This window comes from Hemiscyllium ocellatum, unplaced genomic scaffold (genome assembly GCF_020745735.1).
Source record: "Hemiscyllium ocellatum isolate sHemOce1 unplaced genomic scaffold, sHemOce1.pat.X.cur. scaffold_3400_pat_ctg1, whole genome shotgun sequence".
NCBI lineage: Eukaryota > Metazoa > Chordata > Chondrichthyes > Orectolobiformes > Hemiscylliidae > Hemiscyllium > Hemiscyllium ocellatum.
In genome coordinates, this window is record NW_026868406.1 from 1 (window position 1) to 10,541 (window position 10,541).

General features: G+C 55.3%; 1 long non-coding RNA gene across 1 annotated transcript; it reads right to left on the reverse strand.

Annotated features, from left to right (window-relative positions):
* Window position 1: 1 nt before the first annotated feature.
* LOC132813163 (uncharacterized) lies at window positions 2–4,998 on the reverse strand. The gene is made up of 3 exons (XR_009643966.1): window positions 4,983–4,998; window positions 115–320; window positions 2–23 (listed from the first exon to the last, which is right to left on the reverse strand). It is a non-coding gene; the product is annotated as an uncharacterized LOC132813163 (long non-coding RNA).
* Window positions 4,999–10,541: the final 5,543 nt, after the last annotated feature.

Genomic DNA, 10,541 nt, shown 5'->3' on the forward strand with positions numbered 1-10,541 from the left:
ATCTGTACGGATGCACTGGGGACCTGAAACATCAATACAGAGATTGCTGAAGAAGCTCAGCATGTCCGGCAGCATCTCTGAAGGGAGAGGGAGAAAGAGACAGACAGAGTTTACCTTTCAATCCAGTGATTTCTGCGGGAAAGTTCCTTCAGAACAGACCGTTTTGAGGAAGGGTCCCTTGAAATGTGAATTGTTCCTCTCTCTCCTCACCGTTGTTACTGAATATCCCCAGCCATCTGTTTGCTTGAGAATTTGATCTGACCTGATCCAAGCGTCACTGAGTCATTCAGTCTGTGCTCAATGCCCTGAGGCTGCTTCTGCTGAAAGTTGACAAACAGGTTTAAAGCTTTATAAGGTGTTGTATTCGGAGGGCGGGCTACATGGGAGAACAGATACAGAACCCAGGCACTTCACAAAGATCCTTATCAATGTAACTTTGTGATGTTAATTCAGAAGGAACAGCTCAGGCCTAACATTTCAGTTAATCAGCCAAGGGGAGTGTATATGTCATTGCAAAGACTTGTTGTAAACACTGTACAGAACCGAACTTTAGTGACTGTGTTTGTACGGAGAGTTTTTTTGTGAATAAAGTCTCTTTTTGAAATTGATATAAATATTTTTTCAAGGGGGATCAAGCATCTTGAGCTGGTGGAGACATTGCCCTTATCTATAATCTTTCTTAAATAAACACGAGACAAGTTAGATACTCCCCGGGTATACACATCAAACGGTCACCAATGTGGAGGAGATGGTGGGATTGTCAGGGGGGCTCAGTGTTGCCTCACCCCACCCGGGTTCGATCCCAGCCTCGGGCGACTGTCTGTGTGGAGTTGGCACATTCTCCCCGTGTCACTGTCCAAAGATGTGCAGCGTAGGTGGATTAGCCCGAGGAATGAAGGGTTCCTGGGATGGGGCGGGCGGTAGGGGGATGCGGTGGGGGTGGGGGGGGGAATAGGATGCTCTGACGAGGGTCAGTGTGAACCTGATGGGCCGAATGATCAATCCAGAGACTCAAATAATGTTCTGGGCCGTGCGGGGAGGCTGTGGGTCATCGCAGTGAGAACAGGTTTGGGAATGATCAAGGTCCAAGGGGGTAACAGGTTTACTTTCTGAGATGTTGAGGGTATGATGTTTTCTCGAGGTGATCTGGGGATAAACTTACTGAGGGGATGGTTTCTAAGGTATTGAGGGAGCACTATCTGTCAGTACAGGGTGCAGAGGGTCGCAAGGTACAGATACACTTCATAGATCATAGAACATAGAACAGTACAGCACAGAACAGGCCCTTCAGTCCACGATGTTGTGCTGAGCATTGATCCTCATGTAAGGTAAACCTAATGTACGGACCCTCAAATGTCTGTGACCATATACAGATCCAGCAGTCTCTTAAATGTTCCCAACTTCGCTTCCACAACTGCTGCTGGCAACGCATTCCATGCTCGCAGAACTCTCTGTGTAAAGAACCCACCTCTGACATCCCCTCTATACTTTCCTCCAACCAGCTTAAAACTATGACCCTTCGTGTTAGCCATTTCTGCACTGTGATATAGTCTCTGGCTATCGACTCTATCTATGCCTCTCATTATCTTGTATAACTCAATTAGGTCCCCTCACTATCTTCTTTTTTCCAATGAAAAATGTCCGACATCAGTCAACCTCTCTTCGTTAGATAAGCCACCTATTCCAGGCAGCATCCTGGTAAACCTCCTCTGAACCCTCTCCAAAGCATCCACATCTTTCCGATAATAGCGTGACCAGAACTGGACACAGTATTCCAAGTGCGTTCGAACCAACGTTTTGTGGAGCTGCAACAATATCTCACGGCTCTTAAACTCAATCCCCCTGTTAATGAAAGCCAAAACACGAAATGCTTTCTTCACAACCCTGCCCACCTGGGTGGCCATTTTAAGGGATCTATGTACGTGCACACCAAGATCTCTCTGTTCCTTCACACTGCCTTAATCCTGTACTCAGCTTTCAAATTCGACTTTCCAAAATGCATCACCTCACATTTATCCAGGTTGAACTCCATCTGCCACCTCTCAGCCCATCTCTGCATCCTGTCAATGTCCCGCTGCAGCCTACAACAGCCCTCTACACTGTCAACGACACCTCCAACCTTTGTGTTGTCTGCAAACTTGCTGACCCATCCTTCAATCCCCTCATCCAAGTCATTAATCAAAGTAAAAAATGAGTAGAGGCCCAAGGACAGAGCCCACCACTCACCACTGACTTCCAGGCAGAATACTTTCCTTCCACTACCACTCGCCGTCTTCTGTCGACCGGCTAATTCTGTATCCAGACAGTTACATTTCCCTGTATCCCATTCCTCCTGACCTTCTGAATGAGCCTACCATGGGGAACCTTATCAAATGCCTTATTGAAGTCCAGATACACAGCATCCACCGCTCGACCCTCATCAACTTGTCTAGTAACATCCTCAAAGAACTCAATAAGATTTGTGAGGCATGACCTGCCCCTCACAAAGCCGTGCTGACTGCATTTAATCAAACCACGCTCTTCCAGAGGGTCATATATCCTATCCCTCAGAATCCTTTCTAACACCTTGCAGACGACAGACGTGAGACTGACTGGTCTGTAATTGCTGGGGATTTCCCTATTTCCTTTGTTGAAGAGAGGAATTACATTTGCCTCCCTCCAGTCCTCAGGTACGACTCCAGTGGAGAGCGAGGATGCAAAGATCTTCGCAAGCGGCGAAGCCGTCACATTTCTCTCTTCCTAAAGCAGCCGAGGACAAATCTGGTCTGGCCCTGGAGACTTGTCAATCTTAACATTCGTCAAAAATTTCAGCACATCAGCTTCCTCAATCTCTATCTGATCCAGCATGCTTACCTGCTCCTCAATGGTTTCATTCACTACAAGGTCCTTTTCTTTAGTAAAGACAGAAGCAAAAAACCCATTTAGGGCTCCCCGTACCCCCTCAGACTCTACACACAAGTTCCCTATGCTATCCCTGATCGGTTCTCCTCCTTATTTGATCATTCTCTTATTCCTCACATACGTGTAAAATGCCTTTGGATTCTCCCTAATCCTTCCTGCCAAGCCTTTCTTGTGCTCCCTCCTGGCTCTCCTCAGACCATTTTTGAGCTCCTTCCCCGCCTGCCTGTAATCCTCTAGAGCTGAGCAAGACCTTAGCTTCCTCCACCTTACGTAAGTGGCCTTCTTTATTTTGATGAGAAGCTCCTCCGCTCTCGTCATCCAAGGTTCCTTTATCTTACCCCTTCTTGCCTATCTCAGAGGAACATATTTATGCATCAGTCGCAACAACTGTTCCTTAAACCGTCTCCACATGTCTATAGTGCCCTTTCTATGGAACAATTGCTCCCAGTCCATGCTTCCTAACCCACGTCTGATAGTATCATAGTATCCTTTTCCCCAATTAAATACCCTCCCATTGTACATGCTTCTCTCCTTCTCCATAGCTATGTACAATGCGAGGCAGTTGTGGTCACTATCACCAAAATGCTCTCCCACCACAAGATCTGACACCTGCCCAGGCTCATTGCCGAGCACCAAATCCCCTCTCCCCTCGTCGGCCCACCAATGGCCTCTCCCCGCCTCGGCCGCTTTAATGTACTGAGTTAGGAAACCCTCCTGAACACACCTTACAAAAAGAGCTCCTTCCAAACCATCTGCTCGAAGGATGTTCCAATCAATATTGGGAAAGTTAAAGTCACCCATTACAACAACCGTACTCCATTCACACTTTTCCAAAATCTGCCGATCTATGCTTTCCTCAGTCTCCCTGCTGCTGTTGGGGGGGGGGGCCCAATGAGGTAACTGCTCCCTTACCGTTCCTAATTTCCACCCATACTGACTCAGTAGGCAGACCCTCCTCGACAACAGTAACTTCTGTAGCTGTGATACCCTCTCTGATTTCCTTTCTGAAATCCCTGTATGTGGTGTCCCTCAAGGGTTGGCCAGCACGGTGGCTCAGTGGTGAGCACTGCTGCCTCACAGCACCAGGGACCAAGGTTCGATTCCAGACTCGGGCAACTGTGTGTGTGGAGTTTGCACATCCTCCCTGTGTGTCTGCGTGGGTTTCCTCCGGGTGCTCCGGTTTCTTCCCACAGACCAAAGATGTGCAGGTTAGGTGAAATGGCCATGCTAAATTGCCTGTCATGTTAGGTGCATTAATCAGGGGTAAATGTAGGGGAATGTGTCTGGGTGGGTTCCTCTTCGGAGGGTCAGTGTGGACATGTTGGGCTGAAGGGACTGTTTCCACACTGTAGGGAATCTAAGGATCTATCCTGGGCCCCTCCTTTTTCTCACCGACACACTGCCAGGAGGTGATATCATCCAAAAGCACCGTGTTAGGTTTCACATGTACACTGACAATGCCCAGCTCTCCCTCCCCATCATCCCTCTCCATTATTCCACTGTTATTCAGTTATCAAACTGCTGACCACATTCCCACTACTCGATTGGCTGCATTTTCTCCAATGAAACATTGTAATGGTTAAACCCGTTGCCTTCAGATGCTATTAGAAATTACTTTCCCTTACTGCTGAGCCCCTCCCTCTCGCTGGGTGCAGTCTGAGGTAGAACTACACTCTTTACAACATTGCTGTTATATCTGTAACCCCAAGGTGACCTTCTGATCAGATTCTACACAATAACAAACACCAGAAATTCCAATCTTTAAAATGTTGCTTGTCTCCACCTCACCCCAGTCCCATTGCTACTGAAACCCCTTACCCGTGTCGGTGTTGCCTTAAACTTGATGAATCTGAAACAGAGCCCTTGATTCCTTGACTGACCCAGAATCTGCTGGCTTTCTGTGTTTCCTGCACAATGACCCCCCTGGTCCCTTTGTGGTGCAGCTTTCTACAGTTCCCACCATGTCAATAGCACTCTGTTCTCTTACTATCCCCTCCAAAATGACCAACTTCCCATTTTCCCAAATTATACTCCATCTGGCAACTTGTTGCCCCCGTCTCCTGTGCATCTCTCACACTTACCAATCCTCTTAGAACTTTACAGTTATGCCTTTTCTGACAGATTCCACCCAATTCTTCTAAACGTTAACTGGTTGTCCTGGGCAGTGGGAAGCGTGCAGTGTTGCTCTATGGGAGGACTAGGAGGAACTTGCTGCCCATTGGTCAGAATGGAGGCCACTTGCCCATCGAGCTGCATGAGCCTTTCACCCCCCATGTCTTATTGATGAGGCACAGCGGCAGCACAGAAGTTAAAAAAGAAGCAGCAAATCCTGCTCTCCACATCTCACTGACTCTTGGAACATTCTGTCCCATGTGTCAAAGATCTGCCCTGTTCAGTCACATGAAGTCCCAAGTTGGAAACTCCTAGAAACCCACATAGATTTCCCCCTGAACTGACTGCTGCCCTCCACAAGGGGTAATGTGTCCAGTCATCCTGGGCCAGGAGGAGGGGGTGGTGCGAGTTTCTAACCTGAACTGACAGTGATGGATTTTATAAACTTGTATTACAGGATACTACAGGTGGACATTCAGATGGGAATCTCAGTAACTGTAATGCCAAACCCTGACAGAATTACTCAATTCATCAGGAGCTGGATATTCACATTGTGTGTGAGGATTGTGTTCCAGCTCATTCCCATTTACTGCATAAAAGTTCTCCTTTGAATCATCCCATTCTCTCAATAGATTTTCCCAAACATTCAATGTGTGTCCTGTAATCCTTGTATAATGAGCCAATGGGTGAAAGGTTTATTATTATAACCTGTAACATTTCTAAACCCCTCTGTCACAGTGCAGCCACAATTTCCTCTGCTCAGTTTCCCCAAACCCCTGATTCCCCAATGTCTGTTTGCTCTTTATAAGGTACACATCAGGATTGTGTTGGAACATTCCCCACTTGCCTGCATCAGTGCAGCCCCCAACAATATTAAAGAAAGTGATCATCCTCCATCCACTGCCATCCACACACCGCACCCAGCCTGACCTTCACTACCACCCACACACTGCCCCCAGCCTGACCTTCACTACCACCCACTCACCACCCCCAGCCTGACCCTCACGACCACCCACACACCGCCCCCAGCCTGACTCTCACCACCACCCACACAACGCACCCAGCCTGACCCCCACTACCACACACGCACTGCACCCAGCCTGACCCTCACTACCACCCACACTCCGCACCCAGCCTGACCCTCACTGCCGCCCACACACCGCCCCCAGCCTGACCCTCACTGCCACGCACACACCGCCCCCAGCCTGACCCTCACTACCACCCACACACCGCACCCAGCCTGACCCTCACTACCACCCACTCACCGCCTGCAGCCTGACCCTCACTACCACCCACACACCGTACCCAGCCTGACCCTCACTACCACCCACACACCGCCCCCAGCCTGACTCTCACTACCACCCACACACCGTACCCAGCCTGACCCTCACTGCCGCCCACACACCGCCCCCAGCCTGACCCTCACTACCACCCACACTCCGCACCCAGCCTGACCCTCACTACCACACACAAAACGCCCCCATCCTGACCCTCACTGCCGCCCACACACCGCCCCCAGCCTGACCCTCACTACCACCCACACACCGCACCCAGCCTGACCCTCACTACCACACACAAAACGCCCCCAGCCTGACCCTCACTGCCGCCCACACACCGCCGCCAGCCTGACCCTCACTACCACCCACACACCGCCCCCAGCCTGACCCTCACTACCACCCACACACTGCCCCCAGCCTGACCCTCACCGCCACCCACACACCGCCCCCAGCCTGACCCTCACTGCCACCCACACACCGCACCCAGCCTGACCCTCACCGCCACCCACACACCGCACCCAGCCTGACCCTCACTACCACCCACACACCGCACCCAGCCTGACCCTCACCGCCACCCACACACCGCACCCAGCCTGACCCTCACTACCACCCACACACCGCACCCAGCCTGACCCTCACTGCCACCCACACACCGCACCCAGCCTGACCCTCACTACCACCCACACACCCACCCACCCTGACCCTCACTGCCGTCCACACACCGCACCCAGCCTGACCCTCTCTACCACCCACACACCACCCCCAGCCTGACCCTCACTGCCATCCACACACCGCACCCAGCCTGACCCTCACTGCCATCCACACACAGCGCCCAGCCTGACCCTCACTGCAGTCCACACACAGCGCCCAGCCTGACCCTCACTACCACCCACACACCGCACCCAGCCTGACCCTCACTACCACCCACACACCGCACCCAGCCTGACCCACACTACCACCCACACACCACCCCCAGCCTGACCCTCACTGCCACCCACACACCGCATCCAGCCTGACCCTCACTACCATGAACACACCGCCCCCAGCCTGACCCTCACTACCACCCACACAACGCCACCAGCCTGACCCTCACCACCATTAACATACTGCCCACAGCCTGACCCTCACCGCCACCCACACACCGCAACCAGCCTGACCCTCACTGCCGTCCACACACCGCACCCAGCCTGACCCTCACTGCCACGCACACACCGCACCCAGCCTGACCCTCACTACCACCCACACACCGCACCCAGCCTGACCCTCACTGCTGTACACACACCGCACCCAAGCTGACCCTCACTGACGTCCACACACCGCACCCAACCTGACCATCAATACCACCCACACACCGCACCCAACCTGACCCTCACTACCACCCACACACCGCACCCAGCCTGACCCTCACTGCCATCCACACACGCACCCAACCTGACCCTCAACACCACCCACCCACTGCCCCCAGCCTGACCACCAATGCCATCCACACACCGCACCCAGCCTGACCATCACTACCACCCACACACCGCACCCAGCCTGACCATCACTAGCACCCACACAACGCCCCCAGCCTGACCCTCACCAGCAATAACATAACGCCCTCAGCCTGACCCTCACTACCACCCACACACCGCACCCAGCCTGACCCTCACTATCACCCACACACCGCACCCAGCCTGACCCTCACTACCATCCACACACTGCCCCCAGCCTGACCCTCACTGCCACCCACACACCGCCCCCAGCCTGACCGTCGCTACCACACACACACTGCTCCCAGCCTGCCCCTCACTACCACCTACACACTGCACCCAGCTTGACCCTCACTGCCGTCCACTCACCGCCCCCAGCCTCACCCTCACTGCCGTCCACTCACCGCACCCAGCCTGACCCTCACTACCACTCACACACCGCACCCAGCCTGACCCTCACTACCACCCACAGACCGCACCCTGACTGACCCCCACTTCTACCCACTCACCGCACCCAGCGTGACCATCACCACCATCCACCCACTGCCCAGAGCCTGCCCCTCACTACCACCCACACACCGCACCCAGCCTGACCCTCATTGCCATCCACTCACCGCACCCAGCCTGACCCTCACTACCACACACACACCGCTCCCAGCCTGACCCTCACTACCACCCACACACCGCACCCAGCCTGACCCTCATTGCCATCCACTCACCGCACCCAGCCTGACCCTCACTACCACACACACACCGCTCCCAGCCTGCCCCTCACTACCACCCACACACCGCACCCAGCCTGACACTCACTGCCGTCCACTCACCGCACCCAGCCTGACCCTCACTACCACCCACACACCGCACCCAGCCTGGCCCTCACTACCACCCACACAATGCACCCAGCCTGACCCTCGCTACCACCCACAGACCGCACCCAGCCTGACCCTCGCTACCACCCACACACTGCCCCCAGCCTGACCCTCACTGCCATCCACACACCGCACTCAGCCTGACCCTCACTACCACCCACATAACGCCCCCAGCCTGCCCCTCACTACCACCCACACAACGCACCCAGCCTGACACACACTGCCGCCCACACACCGCACCCAGCCTGACACTCACTACCACTCACACACCGCACCCAGCCTGACCCTCACTACCACCGACACACCGCACCCAGCCTGACCCTCACTACCACCCACACACCGCCCCCAGCCTGACCCTCATTGCCGTCCACTCACTGCACCCAGCCTGACCCTCACTACCAACCTCACACCACACCCAGCCTGACCCTCACCGCCATCCACACACCGCACCGAGCCTGACCCTCACTACCACCCACTCACCGCACGCAACCTGGCCCTCACTACCACCCACTCACCGCCTGCAGCCTGACCCTCACTACCACCCACACACCGTACCCAGCCTGACCCTCACTACCACCCACTCACCGCACGCAACCTGGCCCTCACTACCACCCACTCACCGCCTGCAGCCTGACCCTCACTGCCGTCCACACACCGCACCCAGCCTGACCCTCACTGCTACCCACACACCGCACCCAACCTGACTTTGACTGCCTCCCACACACCGCCCCCAGCCTGACCCTCACTACCACCCACACACCGCCCCCAGCCTGAGACTCACTCTCACCCACACACCGCACCCAGCCTGACCCTCACCGCCACGCCCACACCGCACCCAGCCTGGCCCTCACTACGACCCACACACCGCCTCCAGCCTGACAATCACGGCCTCCCACACACCGTCCCCAGCCTGACCCTCACCGCCATCCACACACCGCACCAGCCTGACCCTCACTACCACTCACACACCGCCCCCAGCCTGACCCTCACCGCCATCCACACACCGCACCCAGCCTGACCCTCACTGCCGTCCATACACCGCACCCAGCCTGACCCTCACTACCACTCACACACCGTCCCCAGCCTGACCCTCACTACCACCCACTCACCGCACCAAGCCTGACCCTCACTACCACCCACACACAACGCACCCAGCCTGACCCTCACTACCACCCACACAACGCACCCAGCCTAACCCTCACTACCACCCACACACCGCACCCAGCCTGACCCTCACTACCACCCACACACCGCACCCAGCCTGACCCTCACCACCACCCACACACCGCACCCTGCCTGACCCTCACTACCACACACACACCGCACCCAGCCTGACCCTCACTACCACCCACACAACGCACCCAGCCTGACCCTCACAACCACCCACACAATGCCCCAGCCTGACCCTCACTGCCGTCCACTGACTGACCCCAGCCTGACCCGCACTGCCGTACACTCACCGCACCCAGTCTGACCCTCACTGCCACCCACACACCACCCCCAGCCTGACCTTCACTACCACCCACTCACCACCCCCAGCCTGACCCTCACTCCCACTCACACACCGCCCCCAACCTGACCCTCACTACCACCCACACACCGCATCCAGCCTGACCCTCACTACCACCCACACACCGCCCCCAGCCTGACCCTCACTACCACCCACACACCGCCCCCTGCCTGTCCCTCACTGCCGCCCACAAACCGTACCCAGCCTGACCCACACTGCCGCCCACTCATCGCCCCCAGCCTGACCCTCAGTACCACCCACACACTGCACCCAGCCTGCCCCTCTCTACCACCCACACACCGCCCCCAGCCTGACCCTCACTGCCGTCCATACACCGCACCCAGCCTGACCCTCACTACCACCCACTCACCTCGCAAGCCTGACCCTCACTACCACCCAC